The 18962-nt window shown below is 36.6% G+C and overlaps 1 long non-coding RNA gene across 1 annotated transcript in view; it reads right to left on the bottom strand.

Annotated features, from left to right (window-relative positions):
* Positions 1-18962, bottom strand: part of LOC112672544 (uncharacterized) — a 246685-nt gene that overhangs the window by 83519 nt on the left and 144204 nt on the right. Inside the window, exon 3 of the long non-coding RNA XR_003144350.2 lies at positions 12700-12763. This is a non-coding gene — a long non-coding RNA (uncharacterized LOC112672544). The remainder of the gene's footprint in view (positions 1-12699; positions 12764-18962) is intronic.

The raw sequence follows: 18962 nt of genomic DNA, 5'->3' as shown, positions 1-18962 counted from the left end.
TCAAAACAAACCACTCATCCTTTAGTTCTGTGATATTTCCTCTATATAATGCTTGAAACCCTGGCTTATTCCATCCTGACTAATTTCCAGTCTACTCTACCATTCATGAGGTAGATTCTTTGCCTCTCCTATGCCTACTCCATGTCTAGCTAGACTTTACACCTTCCATTCCTTATCAAAATGTAACTGAATTGGTAATGAATGTTGGTTGGTCAAGAACTTTTCCATTTATCTTCTCCGGGTGCCTACAAAATCCATTTAAAAACATGTTATTTTTGTCAGTTACCACTAGATGGAGGTACAAATTTTGAAGTGCTTAATAAATGCTCCCTGTTCGCATTTTCTGAAGGGTAATGGTACAGAGTAACACATACTGTTTATTGTGTTTTTATGGGTTCTAGAACTTCTACTGCCTTAGATAATACTGAATTCATGTATTGTTTTAAGAAAAAAATGTAACAAGTCTAAAATGCATGCATTTTTATATTCTGTAATACATACATATATTATACATTGAAGGATTGTTAATAATGAAGTAAATACTTCTCTGGCTTGGCCAAAGTCAGAAAATTCATTGTGTATCATTTCATTTGGAATGCCTTCAATACTTGACAGACTGCTTTAATGTTGGGTCAAATTGAGACTGAAATAAGGGGTATGTCTAGGCAAAAGTAGATAATGTTTATACTGAGAGCAAGAGTGTCCCTTTCAGCTCTTCTCTGTACTTAATACCGGGTCCTCATGTTTTCTTGCTCCCAAGTCTCTAAAGAAATTTGCCTACAGAATGCATCTGGCAAGCTTATTCACAATGAAAGGTGAATGATAACAACATGCTATATGTTATCTTACATATAAATGTTTTAAAACAGGGCTTATAATATTAAGCTAAGTCTTTGACAAAGGAATTTGAAAAATTAGCAAATTGGTGGAGAGAATCTGAATAGTTTTCTCCTGATTCCTGAAATTTCTCACAAAGGAAGAAAGCCAGCCCATACTGAAATACAGGAAGATTCTCATTGATTTTTTTTCTTCTTCACAGTGGCATTTGGTGCAATGCAGAAAGACTGTCTCTGAGTTTGTGAGGACATGGAGAAGGGTAGTTATCTGCATGATTTCTCAGCATGAGGTGGCAGCTGGCAAGAGAAACTACACTGACTGCAGTCCTTCAAGAAGAGAAAGAGATGAGTCCTTGGGGCCAGGACATTTTGTTCCATAAAGGGAAAAACTGAAATGGGGTGAGGACTGTGAATGGATGAAATAAGGAATACAAATAGAAGAAAAACAAATAGCCTTTATGGATCCCTAGAGGCACTTTGCTCATTCGTATCTATGTCCCCCAAAGTCTTAGGCTATAAAGAAACTGAAATCCACATTATAAGGAGTTTGAGACAGAAGAAAAAAAAAGCATTATCAAGAGGAGTTCTCACTGGCTACTCAATCTCCAAATATTTGGAGTGAATAAACAATTTTTTTTTCCTCTCCATCTAATCCAGACTATTCATTTAGGAAATGTTATTAAGTTCCCAAAGAGAATCCCACAACAAACAAAAACTTGCAGTTTTGTCAAATTTACCACCTAAAAATTTCTGGCACTTTGATTCTCTAAGGAGAAGACTTTTACTGTTGATACATGTCTGCTAATGTCTTTGCTTTGAAATTCTTTGGAGAGAAGGAAAGGGGAAAGTGGGAATTCAATGTATCTTTTCCCAGGAAAATGTAAATGCCCACTCACTGAGTTTAACGCAACACCAGTCTCACATTTACCATATAGCTGTTCCCACTCTGTATAATGTATTATTTATCAATTATTGACAATTTGTTCTGTAGATCTCTGCTTCCTTTCTTATACCAAATGTTTCCTAAAATAGACAAACTTTGGGGAAACAAGTAAAACCATTCACCTGAAACCTAGAGGTCCATGTAAGCAGTGGCACAACTGGTCACATGGAAGGGTGTGGCTTCCTGGAAGCACAGAAAATAGCATGTACTCTATATGTGTCATAGGCCTTCCCAGGGGGAAAGGCTAACAGTGAAATGTGTCAGGTTAACTGTATTTTATTCACATATTCAACAAAAATCATATGAGCACTTGTGAAGGGCAAGTGTTAAGCACGAACTATTGAGAGGTAGCCAAAGACAAGGTAAGATAAATTACTTATAACATGGATGAGCACAATTAAGGAAAAGTAAAGCATATTATGAGAAGGTGTGGAAGGGGGAACTAATTTAGTTTTGGGGAGTCATTTAAGGCATCTCTTAGAAGTTGGCATTCAAGGTGAGATTTTGAAAAGAACCAAGAGATAAATAGATGTATTGAATGACAGATAGACAGACAGATGGACCATGTGTTAGCCAAACAGATGGGGGAAGAGTCTTAGACAGGGTTAATATTACAAGAAGCTTGTCATATTTGATAAAATAAACCTTTGCTCAACGAGGTGATGATGCCTCCTCTCTCCTTTTGGACTTTGTCTATAGATATTTGACGTTATTTCAGTAGAGTCCAAACAGGAAACAAATACCACAGTCAAATTAAACTCAAAGAGGAGTTAAAATATATAAACACATGGGCAGGTTGTAGGAGAATACAAAGTTAACCTGGGGTTTGCAACCATGGAGCTATTACTACCCTCAAACCCAAAGGGACAAGGCAAAAAAAGACAGCAGTGGAGGTATGGTATAGAAAAGGCCACTTTGAGGGGTACCTGGGTAACTTAGTGGGTTAAGTGTCCTATTATTGATTTCAGCTCACGTCATAATCTCATGGTCATGAGACCAAGCTTCCCATTGGGCTCCATGTTCGCCCAGAGTCTGCTTGAGATTCTCTCTCCCTCTCCCTCTGCTCCCCCTCGCCTCTCTCTCTCTCTCTCTCTCTCTGAAGGAAGAAGAGAGGGAGGGAGGGAGGGAGGGAAGAAAGAAAGAAAAGGCCACTTTGAACAGTGCAGTGATTTTTAGCCAGAGTTGGTTCTACAGTGAAGAAGCTTCACCCTCCTCACTCCCTCTGATCTCCTGTCACCCCAACTAGAAAACCACTGGGCAGGGAAGCCTCTTGATGCAGTCCACACAGTTCAACTTCCCCAGACAGAAAATAGGTGGAAAGGGATGGAGAATGGATCTGAAAGAGAAAATAGAAAATGCCTGGCATACTTGGTCATTTCCAAGATGAAGAAGGGATGCCAGGGAGGCCCTGAATCAATCAAATTCTGATAAAGCAGAAAAAAACTAGCAGTAGTATATGCCGGTTTCCCTTCTCCTAATGAGCCTCCTCATTTCTATTATTTCTCTGCCCACCTGAATGAATCTGCTTCTTATTAGCAAGATCGTTTCCATATCTGCTTTCATTTATACACTCTGGGATTATAGAAACCTGATATTGCTCCATCTCTTTGCAGGAATCTCTACACCCTGCTTACCTACTCCCATAAATCTATGCTCCTTGTATAAGTGAATATTTTCACCCATGATTTAGTACGGGATTCTCACTCTACAGGGTGCATGAAATTCACCTGGGGAGGTTGTTGAAAGACAGAATCCTGTTTTCACAGGTCCTGAACCAGCAGGTCTGGCCTGGAACTCCAGAATCTCTATTTAAAACAAGCATTCTTTTTTTTTTTTTTTAAATGTATTTTTTTTATTTTTTATTTATTTATGATAGTCACAGAGAGAGAGAGAGAGAGAGAGAGAGGCAGAGACATAGGCAGAGGGAGAAGCAGGCTCCATGCACCGGGAGCCCGACGTGGGATTCGATCCCGGGTCTCCAGGATCGCGCCCTGGGCCAAAGGCAGGCACCAAACCGCTGCGCCACCCAGGGATCCCTAAAACAAGCATTCTAAGTAATTCTGATGCATGTGTAGCATAGGTTGAGAGACTCTGGTATAGTTGCTACAGCAAAGGTAGCATATAACTGAATCGGTTTATTTCTGAAAACACTGATGTATATACCAATATTATAAAAGATAGAAATTTTGGAAAAAGAAATGTAGTACAAAAATAGAAACAGAACTACTAAATTTACAAGTAAAGCTAAAAAGGAATACAGACATTACAATTTATCCTGAATAGCTCGTGATGTCATTTGCAAAGGTTTTATCTTCTCCTATGATTAGTCTTCTGTGAATAATGATTTATTGTGCTTTTTCTTTTCATTTATCTAAGCACCAACCCCCAAGGCTACCTAATGATTTTTAAACCAACACTGAAATGCACCAGAGTACTTCATATCTTCAAAGAACCTTGCTAATTATTTTATTATTTATTATTTTAATGTGTGCAAGCATTCTCCATACTATGTATCAGTTTTGTATACCAAGATTTTTCGGTCTCTTACTTTAGAGAAGAAATTGACAAACATTTTTATAAAAGGCTAAATAGCAAATATTTTAGGCCATATGGTCTCTGTCACCACTCCTCAAACCTGCCAAATAGTGGGAAAGCAACTACAGAGACCATACATAAACAAATGAGTGTACTTGTGTTCCAATAAAACTTTATTTGTGGTCACCAAACTCTGAATTTCATATCATTTTCATGGGTCATGAAATATCCTTCTTTAATTTTTCTTCAACCACATAAAAAATGTTAAAAAAATTCCTACTTCATAGGCCACACAAAAACAGTGGGTAAGAATTTTTTTACCCCTAATTTTGAGCAATCTTGCAGATCATAGTAATTAGAACACAGAGATTTCTTTTCTTATCTCTACATATAAGGCGCAAAAGAATATAGGTCTTTTATTTAAATTGTTTTATTTAAATTCAAATAATTAGCATATAATGTATTATTGGTTTCAGAGGTAGATGTCAGGTATTCATCAGTCTTCTAGACATCCAATGCTCATTACATCACATGCCGTCCCTAATGCCCATCACTCAGTTACCCCATCCCTCCATCCCATTCCTTTCCAGAATGTAGGTCTTTAAACAATTCATGATAACTATACTTTACAACTGTCTTAAAGAAAAGGTAAGGGAGAAGATGAATCACTTAGACCTGGGATTGAGTCTCATCTGCTAGGTTCACCTGCGCAGTGTCACCTTAAGCAAAATACTTCTCTATAAGTCTCACTTTCTTCACTTTTTTAAATGGGGTTTATTATCCTCACTTCATGGTATTATTATGAAAATAAAAAAGATAATATAAGGAACTCAGCATCATGCCTGGCACGTGGAAGATGCTCCTTAAAGATGAGCCTATTTTCCTTTGGTTAAAATAAACAGCTACACTTTCCATTTACTGATTATAACAATAATTTTCAAAATCCTGGTATTCACTTACAACTCCAATTCTTTTTTTTTTTTTTTTTTTTTTTTTACAACTCCAATTCTTAACTTTAGCTGTATGTTGGAATCTCTTGGGAAGATTTTTAAACTTTTTGTGATAGGATCACAACCCAGACTAATTGAATCAGTGTCGCTAGGGGGATGGAACTCAACCCTCAGTGTTTTTAAAGCTTTCCAATGTGTGGACAAGATTGAAAACCATCACCTTTTACCTTCCTATTTTTAAAAACTGAAACATTGGTACCTTTGTTGTGGTCATGCACATGTTTGAGACATAGGTCAGCAATTTGGACATTTTTATCTCAGTCTCTAATACCTCTTCTTCTACTTTCTGCACAATCCCTTTTCCTGACATCCTCACTTCAAGCCCTTCCAGCTACTCTTTGTCACTCAGCTCCAGCCTTATGTGTTATCCTGCCCCCGATCCCACTGCAATCCCACATGAAAAGCCTGGGATGGACCTAGCTAGAGGAGTTCATTTTACAAGCAGATTCCTCAAAGGGGAACAAAGAAGATAGACTAGGGACACAACCATTTCTTTGAAGATGGCAAGCAAAGAAATCATATCTGCTGAAACCATACCCACTGGACAGAGCAGACAAGATACCCAGAGGCAACAGTGGTTAGTGATAACTCTACTCGGGAGAGCTAAATGACAGGAAAATACTGAAGGTCAACTGGCCCGACCACACCAGAGGATACTGCTCCCAGTGATCTCATTGGTGCCAAGATGGACAGAAATGGAGTCCAAGCAAACAGCAGAGCCCAGGGATATCACCTAGTATCTAGAAATTTAAATATTTTTGTTTAACTTTTATATTTTTTTCATAACTTTGCACTGGATACATTTTGTTCAAATGTTAGTACTTGAAAAGCATTAGTTTTGTTAAATTATGCTCATCTTTTTTCATAAAATTCCAATACCAATATTGCAATATCACTCCAAAAAATTCTGTCATTTTTCCGAGCATTGTCTTCACTACTTTTATCCTCTTAGTGCATGTGCTACATTAGAGGACCTCTTTCTGACTACTCTTAACTGAAGTAAAGCACCAAGACCTAGAAGTCCCATGACCTAGAACTCTCAATTAGCACTAATGCTCCAAACAAACTGACCCTTCTAAACCCTTTCTCCGCCGTTTGTCATGCCTTCACACACATTCAGCAATGTTAACAGTGTCTTCTCTTCCAGGGCCTACAGTCAGTTAGGTGAGGCAAGGACTCAGAAAATAAAGCATCTATGATTGACACTAGATCAATAAATCTTGAATTTAGCAGCTCTGAAGCTGCGATGAAGAAATGGACTCTGCTAAATGTAAAATCAGGAGTGGCAGAGTACTGCCATGAAGTGAAAGCTAATATTGCCTCAGAATCCTGACAGCCATCTGACACATGTCATGATTTTTAATATTAGATAAAATCTGGGCACCTTTCATGTGCTTAAAGGAAGTCAGGTTGTTTTTTTTTTTTTTTTTTTAATTTCTTCTAAGACAAAGGCATTGAGTATAGAGAAGAATATCTCATTTCTTTTTCCCTTCACTTCTCTCCATTCTTTCTTTCAGAGCTCAATATTTTCCTTATTTCCCAAGTTGTTTTTCACATTTCTAAAAGAATTGGCAAAACTTTGTTTTTTAATAATCCATGGATTTAAAAATTCATAGTTCAGTGTGTCTCTAGTCACAGTAAGCCAAATAACAAATTTGAAATGAATATGCAACTTCCTTTGGCTTATATGGAAAGTAAGAAGGATGGTGCAAAGGCAACATTTGGTTGAGTAGGAATTCTCTGTCTGTTCCCGAGAGCATGGCTTGCTATCAACATGTAAACAACTTAACAAATGAAGATATATTTGCCCAAATGCAACCTCTACAGGGGTCCCACAATTCTGCTGTTCCTATTACATTTTCTTGAGGATAAAAAATTACTTTAAAAGCTATAGATAATTCCTCATCTTAGGGAACTGCTTGATTTCTGCTCTCTACATTTCACAGACTGATTGCATTCCTAGAATGATTATGAAAATGTTAGTAAATATATTTTTAAGTGCACTGAGTTATTAAGAGATGTCACTTAGAAAAATTTCACTAAAGTTGTGGTCTCACTATTTTTGAGTTATCAAGCTTGATATATACCTTCTGATGCTCTTATTTTAATGTTCTGTAAGGCATAAGCAAAATCCCCCACAGAACTCTAATTTTTTTCTTTTTAGATTTATTTGCGTGAGAGAGAAAGAGAGAGAGAGAGCGAGAACATGCGCATGCACCTAAGCAGGTGGGGGGAGGGGCAGAGGTAAAGGGGGAAGCAGAGTCCCTGCCCAGCAGAGAGCCTCATGTGGAGTTCAATCCCAGGACCCTGGGATCATGACTTGAGCCAAAGGCAGATGCTTAACTGACTGAACCAGCCAGGTGCCCCTGCCACAGAACTTTAAAAAACAACTATTTGAAACAACTACAAATATACAGAAAATTCAAAAGTAAAATTTTTCAGAAATCAAGAAAAAGACTTTAAGATCTGCTTGCCTCTCTAAGCCCAGAGTGATGCCACCCATGAAAAAGGAAAGAAAAATGCTTCTTTACTTTGTCCTTGTACCCTCACAACTAGAGGACACTGAGAAACATATATGCACCCAATTTTTCAATATGCACACTTCCACCCACCTCAATTTCTCTGGGAGAGCCTGAGGGAACACCATCTGATTAGTCACAGCTGCGGGCTCCTTGGCCTTGTACCAACACAAAATGTGCTGTCTCACAGGGACATGAGCGAATTGCGGAGGCCCTGCAAGTAAACTTGTAGGTCTGCCAGGCTCCCCAACTTATCATAATACAACCAGCATCTCAGAGATTCAGAGCTCACAGGCCTGTGGCTCATGAGGGCCTAGGGAGAGCCATGTAGCCAAAATTGCAATAGCTGCCAATGAAAACCAAAGCTGATAGACAATAAAGATATTGCCTTATGCATGGGAAGAACATCACTAACTTCATGACTGCTTAGAGAGGAAACTTAAAAGACTGCAAATTCCAGTGCTGTAGATAACTGACAGTGAAAAAAAAAATCACCAAACTCATTTCCTACCATCTTATTAGAGAAAGAAAAGTTGAAGTCGGCACATTGCTCATTTGAATATCAAAGTGGAAAGAAAATTGCCTTTTTAGGTCTTCTAGCAAATTTTATTAGCAAGTTTGTACCTCGTCTAGGAAAGTAGCTATTTCAAATTCTGATGGAATGGGACACCTGGATGGCTCAGAAGTTGAATGTCTGCCTGTGGTCCAGGGCATGATCCTGGGATCCCGGATAGAGTCCCATGTCAGGCTCCTTGCAGGGAGCCTGCTTCTCCCTCTGCCTGTGTTTCTGCCTCCCTCTGTGTGTCTCTCATTAATAAATAAATACATAAAATCTTCTAAAAAAAATTCTGATGGCACCATAACTTCACACAGAAAATATTACAAAGCAGTGAACAGGCCCATCTCACCTAGTAAAATCACCTTTCCATACAGTTGTTCTTTTAGAACATGGATCAATGCATGTATTTCCGTAAGAGTAGGAGGTGACATTTAAAAATGTATAAGCTCCATATGAGTAAATTAAAGAGAAAATACTGATATTTCAAGTTATTTGTCTAATGCCATATTAAATATCAAAATTGGATTCAAATCAACACTGCCTGATATTAAAGTTCGTTCTCTTACTTTCTATAAAGTACGTCTCCACACCACATCTATACATCCCCAACCTGAAAGACAGCAAGTGAAGTTTTTATAAGTAGAAGAGAAAAGTGAGATGTTTTATTCTGGATTAGACCAGAAACTAAATTATGCTAACCTTCTCAAGGCAGAATTGTCATAGCACTTACTATTTACACAGCTTAAATCTGTCTCTTGGACCATGATATTCAAGAGCATTCAAATAACAAATGTTGAAGAATAAATGTCAGACTACTTACTGACTATTGTCAAAATATATTAGAAACTAGAAGTTCTTAAAGTGTTGATAAAATTTTTAGACTCAACAAAAATAAACTAATACAAAGATAAATAAATTACAAGGAAAATCATAATATACTTAGAATCTAAAGACCCACAGAGTTGAAAGTATTATATAACAAAATGGCTAAAGTCTTAATCAGAGGTAGGATAAAATCTTAAATGCACTCATTATGTAATAAGAAAAAACAAGTTAAGCATTCAACTCAGAGTTATAGCAATAATTAACAGAATAGAGAGAAATGGAAATACTAAATGTAAAAGCAGAAATTAATGGAAACAGAAAACACTAGAGGAAATAAATAAAACCAAAAGTTGACTTTTTGAAACTATGAATATTTATAAAATATAGCTGTTTCTATTAAGATTAGAAAAGGTATAAATAACTGATAAATGGTTCAAAAACAAGAACTTAACAGGCAGAATAAAGGAAAAGCCAGAATAATGTGAACAATCTATCAATAAATTTCACAACCAAGATGAAATGAGCAACTAAAAATACAAAATCCATTTGTAAAACTGACTTTAGAAGAAACTTTAATAACAAAAATAAACCAACATTTATTAATTTAATAAATAGTTAAAATCCCATTTCCCAGTTCATTACTGATGGTTCACCTACATCCACCACCCAACTCACAAAACATACATACACACACACACACACACACACACCCTTCCAAAAGGCTTAGGCCACATAATTTTAAGAAAACATTTTTTTCAAGCCTAAACCTCTAAGAAACAGATAAAACTTATATGATACAAATTCTTTCAAAGACTACAAAACAAAGGAAAGGTATCCAATTCACTCTATAATAAATATATAAGCAAGAATCAAAATTGTGGAAAGGTATACAATAAATACACTGAAATAGCAAAATTTCTAAATAGGAGGAAATCAAATTTATCATAGTAAAAAACAAACAAAACCTCATGACCACATAGTGCCAATCCATAAATAGAAAAATGACTGGCCCACTCAGGAGAAGTATTCTTTTTCTTTTGAATTTTACTTATTGACTTTTTAAATTTTAATGTATTTTAATTAGCCCAACATACATGTTATTTTATATTTTTTTCATACCAATTCTTTTTCAAAAATTTTTGAGTAGAGTTGACATAAAATGTTACATTAGTTTCAGAATACAACATAGTGATTTGATTTCTTTATACATTATGCTATACTCACCACAAGCATAGCTACCATCTGTCACCATACAGCGCTATTACAATATCATTGACTACATTCCCTAAGCTGTGTCTTTTATTCCCATGACTTATTCATTCTATAACTGGAAGCCTGTATCTCCCACCTCCCTTCACCCATTTTGCACATCCCCCTTCCCCTTTTCTTCAAGCAACCATCAGTTTATGCTCTGTATTTATAGGTCTGATTCTGCTTTTTGTTTATTCATCTGTTTTGATTTTTAGATTCCATATATGAATGAAATCATATGATATTTGTCTTTCTCATTCTGACTTATTTCACTTTTCATAATATCCTGTAGGTTCACCGGGTAAGAACTGTCAGCAAACAAAAGAAAGTAAAGAACTTCCTTAACCTAATTAGAGGAAATCCCCCTCAAAATCTTAAAGACAAACTTTTGGGATGCCTGGGTGGCTCAGTGGTTGAGCGTCTGCTTTCAGCTCAGGGTGTGATCACTGGGGTCCTGGGATGGAGTCCCAAATTGAGCTCCCCACAGGGAGCCTGCTTCTCTCCCTCTGCCTATATCTCTGCCTTTCTCTGTGTCTCTCATGAATAAATAAAATCTTTAAAAATAAATACATAAATAAAGACAAACTATTTTAATTTATTTAAGCTGAAAGGTGACTATATTATGGGTATTTGCTATATTTTAAATATTTATATATTTGTTACATATTTTTAATTTATGATTAAATTTTTTTCTTCACAAAATCATAATTAAATACAGTTTCTGGAGAAAGAAAGGGAAGGAATAGAGGACTTTACAGTTCACTTATTATAACCTGTCTAAAGAATCCGGTTAACATTAACAAAGTTTGGATATTTGCAAGTATACTAGGAAAAGGTGAGTAAAAAAATTTACCAATGATTTATCCGTCACTGATTAAGAAGGCAAGAGACTTTAAATCTGGCATACTCAAATGGCTGTCATTTAAGATATTTATTATAAAACAATGAGAATGATTTTCATCAGATTTAATAATGTCACTGTTGTTGTTCTCACTAAATGAATATAATAGCTTATAAAACAAATCACCTCTGGTGGCATTCTCCACCACCAAGCTCTATTGAGTTAGCCTCCCAAGTACCCTGATATGTGCAGATATTGTCCTAAAGAGTCAACATAAGCATATATTCTATGAGAAGTAATACTCCCTGCCTATTGTAAATCCTTTGATTGGGCTAGTTTACATTTTAATTTTCTCTGGTTTTGTTTAGCTTCTATCAGTCTCCCTAACTGTGACCAAACTGTGTAACCCTGGCAAAACTGAAATTCTGGGACAGTGAGACTGAGAATAAGATTCTCTTCTGTGTTCCAGTTCTGAGGTTCTGCCAAGAGGCAGACTTGCCCCCAGCACTGATCTTTTCAGTTTTTAATATAAATAATGCCAACTTGAGAGGAAGTTATAAAGCTTTGTTTAATGTTGGGATATGCTTGGACATGGTGAAACGGGTTCCTTATGTCAATTCAGCAGCCCCTATGCCCTTTTCCCTCTGTAGTCATGTTCTAATTTATTCCTACTCTGAAGAACTTTTTCCCATGGTTTTTATTTTTTGTTTGTTTTTTTTTTCTAAAACTTGTGTGTTTGAAAAGAAAGGCATGAAGCAATAGTCCCTAAGTTTCTTGATCAATCTAGCAATGATAATAAGTATTGTATCTCTAGTTTTATGCTTCTCTCAATTTTGAGTTCTCATAGCAATTGTTGATAAATGTAAACTGCCACCCAGAAAATTGTTAGAAATGTCCTGGGAGCTGTTGGGACTGTATTGGTAAGAATTCATTTTAAGGGTTAGAATTCCCAAAAGAATAGGCAGTCTCTCTGTATGGAAGTGATCCATCCCCTGATTCTTCCTTTTTTCTATGTTTTGGAGGGTTATGGCTGAAGTTGGCTATAAAATTCTAAATGACTTTCTGAATAAATACTAATGATAAAGAAGGCTATTATCTTGCTTATTCCCTTGCTTGAAATCATCTAATACTGATTCATCATCTCACTTCTCTCTAGAGTAATTTCTTTCTCCGATAGCAATAAGGTCCAAATGTTCAAATAAGTAAACTAGTCATGTGAGAATAAGTGGTCCCAAGTAGAAATCATTTCTGTGTCCAGAAGAGGGAATGTACTAAACTGTTCAGCCACCTTGGAGGTGACTTAATTCACATACAGCTCTACCACCTTAAAGTATTCACATGATGAACAGCCTAAGGTCAATCATAAAATGGCAAATATACCTCCAGGAAGACAAAATGTGTCTGCAAGTTTCAATACAACAGTTATTTACTTCTCTGGAAGTGCCTGGAGGAAAGGAGAAAGGAAAAGATGATCAATTCTCTCATGTTATCCACTTCTGCTGTACCACCAACCCAGTTCTCAAGGTATGTCAATGTTTCATGTCTCTCTTGAGGAATTAATATTTACAAACTCCTGCCCCTTCACTTTCTCCATTCATTTTCCTTACTCAACAGGATTGTTATGTTAATCAAAGGCTTTTTGCCAGGATATTATGCAGGTAATATACCTATTTGTAACATACCTATTTGCAGTTCAGTGTCATATGCCTTTAGTCACACAAGGATTTAACTTAAAAGGGCTATAGTGCATTATCTAAACAAAGGTCCAGTGACTATTAAGCAAAGAATTATAATGCATTGATTGTGTTAAAAATGTACTTTATTGAATTTACTTAACATAGAAGATAAAATTAAGGCTCAAGCATTGAACGAATTTAATTTAAAGAAGAGGTCACAGAAATACAGACTCATCCACCATATCTTGTAGGAAAAATCTGAGGGAAAAGGAACAAATACTAAATGGTAATACAACAAAATTGCAAGTTTTTGTTACCATTAAATTCCTGTCTATGAAAGCTGTCATAAAGTTCAACCTATACCAGATATGCACCATCATAGGAAAAAAGCCAGGTTTAAAGACTGATGTAGATTGTAATGGCCACTTGTCGAACTGAACAGTAGATGCTAAGACAAAATGTCCCACCCAGTCCCAATATCCCACTCTCATTGTCAAATGATCAGTTCTGATTCATCAGCCCCTATTAGGTGTAAGCTGGAAACCATGATAAAATATTAGAGTTATAATCAGAATATTAGTGATAAAATTGAGAGGGACTTGGGACGCCTGGGTGGCACAGCAGTTTGGAGCCTGCCTTCAGCCTGGGGTGTGATCCTGGAGACCCAGGATCAAGTCCCGCATCGGGCTCCCAGCATGGAGCCTGCTTCTCTCTCTGTGCTTCTCTCTCTGCCTGTGTCTCTGCCTCTGTGTGTTTCTCATGAATAAATAGATAAAATCTTTAAAAAAAAAAAAAAGGCTTTATAAAAAAGAAAAAAATTGAGAGGGACTTTAAATATTTAGGTTCCAGGAGAATGTGGACATACCAGAAAAATTTGTCTGCTGTAATCATATGTATTTATATTATACAAATATACCTAAAACCAAGAAAATGATTTATATCCATATCTCCCCAAATAAAGGGAGAAAATCTATCTAACCTTTTAGATGTTTTAATTTTGTCCATCAAATACTTATTTCAAGTCTAATATGACAAACTGTGTTGATGACAGGCGGACACAAGTATACAAAAGTACACTTTTACTAGTGTACTATTAGCAAAAGTATAAAATGTTATATGAATTGTAAAGTGAAAGAAATTATTTATTCAAAAGGAGTTTAGTAGATCAAAGAAACACTAAAAATGGAAGGGCCAAGCATGAGTAAAAAATGGCACATAAACTAAGAAGCCCAGAATATGGTTGGCAGTCATGACTAGTCTAGAGGGCAGAAGCCCAGGGTATTACAAGCGAATGCCAAAGGGAATAATACAAGATGAGGTTGGAAAAGGAAGATGACACTGTGTTATTTGTGAAGCTTCTAATCGCTAAGGTAGAAATTATATTCTTAACTCAGTGGACAATGAAGAGTCATTGATGGATTTTAAATACAGAGAGTACCTTAGAGTAAAGGTACTATAAGGACATACCAGTAACAATAGGATAATACCAAGGATAGTAGCAATAATACCTTCACTGTTGTCTCACCTAGTTGTAATAACTATACAGATATAAAAAGTATTGTTGGAAGAAATCCCATCATAAAACATTAAATCTTTTAGAAGTTTATAACCTCCCCTGAGGTCTAAGCACATCTCTAATCTTATCTGACATCCATTTGTTCTTCCTTTTCCAGCTTACAGTAGAATAATATGTGTTAGGGCTGAGCTGAAAAAATTTCCCAGTCCTCAAGCAAGTATTCAATTCAAACAGTACATATTGGAAAGGGCAGAAAAACTGAAGTAATAAGAGCAAGATGAGTGATTAGTATTAATTAGTGTCGATTGCTGTTTTTTCCAGAAAAACAGCTCATGCTGAGGAAGCAATGATATGGTGTAGGCTGAATGTATGCCAACAGCTTTCTTGAATTTCACCAATCTTATACTTTTTTAAAAAAAATTGAACATCATTTTATTTTATTCAAGAAGAGTGATCAGGAGGAAACAGCTTTGCTTAATGAGATAATATTGCATTTGATTGCTGGCTTTCGTGTGGCTGTCTAGATTTGGAAGAGGCAGTTCTCTCTTGGCTCTGTTTTCTGACATGAAATGAGCTTTGAAGATTAACCAGCCATGTGGTATATGCACCCCCAATATCATATGTTGTCTTGTACTTACTGTCAACAGGAGTCTCTTTTTTTTTTAATGTACTCTTATCATTTGCCTCATATCCATATTGGAACTTCCTATTATTACAGAGCCAGAAAATTGCAGCAATTGATTATGAAATAAGGTCCACTATATCTGCAACATTTCCCACTGGTTAGTTCAATATCTGTCTCTGCAATCCTGTCACAGCTAATGCACTGGACAGTCTCTCATATCCAAAATAATGTATCTCTTTCCCTGGGGCCAAGTCCAAAAACAGCATGAAATTCAGGAAGGTGCCACAGGCCAATAGCAAATTTTCAGTTGTTTTTTTGTTTTTCTAATTTAACTTGATAAAATTACATGAACATCATTAGCTCTTCTTGGAGTTACAGAAAAAATGTACTTGCTATCAAAACACTGTCAGGATGTTCTTTTCTTCCTTTAATTTCTATCATCATCATCATCATCATTATTACTATTATAAAGTCTGCACAAAAATAAAATAATCTAACCAATATTGGCCTGTTTTATAATTATTCAATAAATAATTATTCAATAAATATTTATTCTTCAAGCTGCTGCATATAGCCATTCTCTCTACATCCCATCCTCAATGAACTTCTAAAAAGCTTCATCTTTAAGTAGGATGTAACTTTATTCTCAATCTCATAGTCTCTGACAACTTTCAGTCTCAGAAAGACCACTGACACATGTGAATTCAGGTATATATTATCTCAGAGCACCAAGCATGACCTCTGTAGTTTCATGGTTGCTGCTTATGACTGTGTCAGCTTAATTTTAATCCCTAACTCCATGTTTCTTCTTCCTGTCTTGTCAAAAAGAACTATAGCTAAATCAACCATTTAAATATCTTTATGTTTTTCCAAGGACAATGCAGAAATTTCCAAAAAAAAAAAAAAAAAAGTGTTGGAAGAAGCAGCTATGTTCCTCTGATTTTTATGTGCTTACATAAAAATGTAAAGTGTGAAGATATGTACAGTCTATTCTCAATTATTGGTTTACATGGAGTAGGCTTGACTGTGCTCACCTTGCAAACTATCTAAAAAAGATCATTTTATTTTTTTATTATTTTTTTTAAAGATCATTTTAAACTCAGTTATTTGGAATTCTATATGTGGTTCCTGCCACCAAACAACTCCACTTCCAGTGCAACCTAAACTCACAGTTGGAGATAAAGGCAATGAAAACGTGGGGCCCGAGATTACTACCAGAGCCCTCTCAGCTTCTGGGGGGTCATGAAGGAAGGATGAAAACTTACAAGGGTATGTGGGCCTTGCGGGAATGATCCCACGGTTTATATACATAGACTTACAAGACAATGGATTCAATCCACCAATGACAGCAGGAGGGTGGCCCTGGAGGAGATGTAGGGAGTCATGTATTTAGGAGTGCAATGGAGGCATCACATTCATCAGTTGGGAGTCCCTCGTGAGAGTTCACCAATTTTTGTGTTACCCAGCAAAAAATGTAAATTATGGATTTTTTTTTTCTTTTCTTTTAACTGAGCTACCCTTTGGAACACTCTGTTTTTCTACCATTAGAGGTGCTTAACTTGCAAACTTAATCATATAGCCTAACAAAGTACATCTTAGGGGACGCCTAGGTAGCTCAGCAGTTAAGCATCTGCCTTCTGCCCAGGGCATGATCCTGGAGACCCAGGATCAGGTCCCATATTGGGCTCCCTGCACGGAACCTGCTTCTTCCTCTGCCTGTGTCTCTGCCTCTCTCGTGTGTCTCTCATGAATAAATAAATAAAATCTTTAACAACAACAAAAAAGGTACATCTTAAAATTTAAACCAATATCAATTTTAAACCATTTTATATCATCTCTAATTTTGAACTTTCTTCCTGCTTTCTTTCTCATGGTAGAAATATATTGCTGTGTACTTACACAGCATTTTGTTCTCCTTAAAGCACTTCATATCTACAGTCTAATATGTTCCTGGCCTTATCATAACTTTTAAAGATACAGAGATGAATAGAATGCTATGTTTGCCCTAAAAATCCTCACTAAATGTTACAGAAATACTAGATTGTAAAGAAATATTATAATCCAGTGTGAAGTATGATAATTACTGAATATAGTAGTAATTAACAAACAATAGTAATTGTAGTTCTATTTATTGAGTCCTCAAGTCCATACTGTATAACAAGTGCTCTTCTGTCTTATTTTCTGTGTTCTGATAACTACCCAATGATAGGGATATTATTATTATTTTAAAATAAGAGGCCTCAGGTGAGGCACAGGGAAAGAAAACAACTTACTTAAGGTAACACAGCTCCTAAAAGGCAGTATTAGGATTTGATCCCAGTCAGTCTAACTTCATATGACCAAGTAAGAGGCGGCCTCTGTTCAGAAGAGTGAGTGATTCATTTCTATCGTGGGGAAGATTTTGAAAGGCAAACAAAAGTCAGCCATGTTAATGCATATGAGACCAAAACTGCTGGGGAAGAGTGTTTCAGGAAGAGGCAGTAGCCTGAGAAAAGGCACACAGATACAGGATAGAACCTGGAAACTATAAATAGTTCAAAAATGCTACATCCCAGTCTGAGGGCATAAACAGCTGAAGATGCAACTGCAGAGATAAGCCAGGGAATGAAGCTACGGAGCCTTGAATGGCATTCTGAGGAGTATTGACTTAGATCAATCGAGGGCTGCAGGGAGCCAGAGAGGCTCATATGGGCTGCAGTGAAGTGTTCACATTGTGTTTTAGAAAAACCGCCATGGTCGTGTAATATGGGGAATAAATGGGAATGTGGGAAGAGCCAAAACAAGGAGAAGGATAGGCCTGTTGCATCACCTAGCCAAGAGAAGAGTGGGGCCTTGAGAGCATGGGTGCAGTTATGATAGAGGGAGGGGACAGACGCAAGAGGAGTCTCAGAGGATATAAACAGATTTGGGTAGTGGTTTGAGAGTAAGACAGCTGAACAGACTGGACTAACTTGAGGAGTTCCCTTGGGGGTGCTGTGCAGATTGTGGTACAATTGTAAATAATTAACTGTGGGTGAAAATCACTTTCATTGAAGACATAAAAATTGGAGATTTCTTTTGAAAAATGGAACAAAAATAATGAGCTGTTTTAGGTTATTTTGCAAGTCAAATCAAATGCAACTTTTCTGACACAGTTATCTACCAGCTAAGAAACTTACAAAACTGCAAGGGAAAAACACATCGTCATTGTGCCAAAATAACTCCTTTTACATGGCATTAGTCACCGTTATATAAGAGCTTTTTTCCCTTCTGTAAGAGCTTACATTAAATAACACTAATTCTTATTTTCTTGAGCCACAAAAGAAAGACAGTGTCTGTAATACCACAATCATCTACTGCAGAGTTTTGCAACCTTGGTGCTAGAAGGGATTCATTTTTCTGTCTGTGGAAACACAATTTCTACTAAAGATGGGGGCAGTTTCAGATAAAATACCCAACATGTTCATATCAGCTTTCAAGGAGCCCTTCTATGGAGGCTTGTGGAACACCATTTAAAAATCAGTATTCCCGGCAGCCGGGGTGGCTCAACCATTTAGCGCTGCCTTCCGCCCAGGGCCTGGTCCTGGAGACCCGGGATTGAGTCCCACGTCAGGCTCCCTGCATGGATTCTGCTCTTCCCTCTGCCTGGGTCTCTGCATCTCTGTCTCTCTGTCTCTGTCTCTCATGAATAAATAAATAAAATCTTAAAAAAAAAATCAGTACTCCACGAAACTCAGGAATTTTCCATGGGATTCTGTTAAATGCTTTTTGATTAGAAGTTAGTTTTAGTTCATTTGCTTCTGAAAAAAATATGGAATGAATGCTTATAAATCATGGGAAGAATCAA

This window comes from Canis lupus, chromosome 10, assembly GCF_003254725.2.
Source record: "Canis lupus dingo isolate Sandy chromosome 10, ASM325472v2, whole genome shotgun sequence".
NCBI lineage: Eukaryota > Metazoa > Chordata > Mammalia > Carnivora > Canidae > Canis > Canis lupus.
Note: the sequence above shows the minus strand (reverse complement) of the source record. Positions and strands in the feature narration are given on the sequence as shown.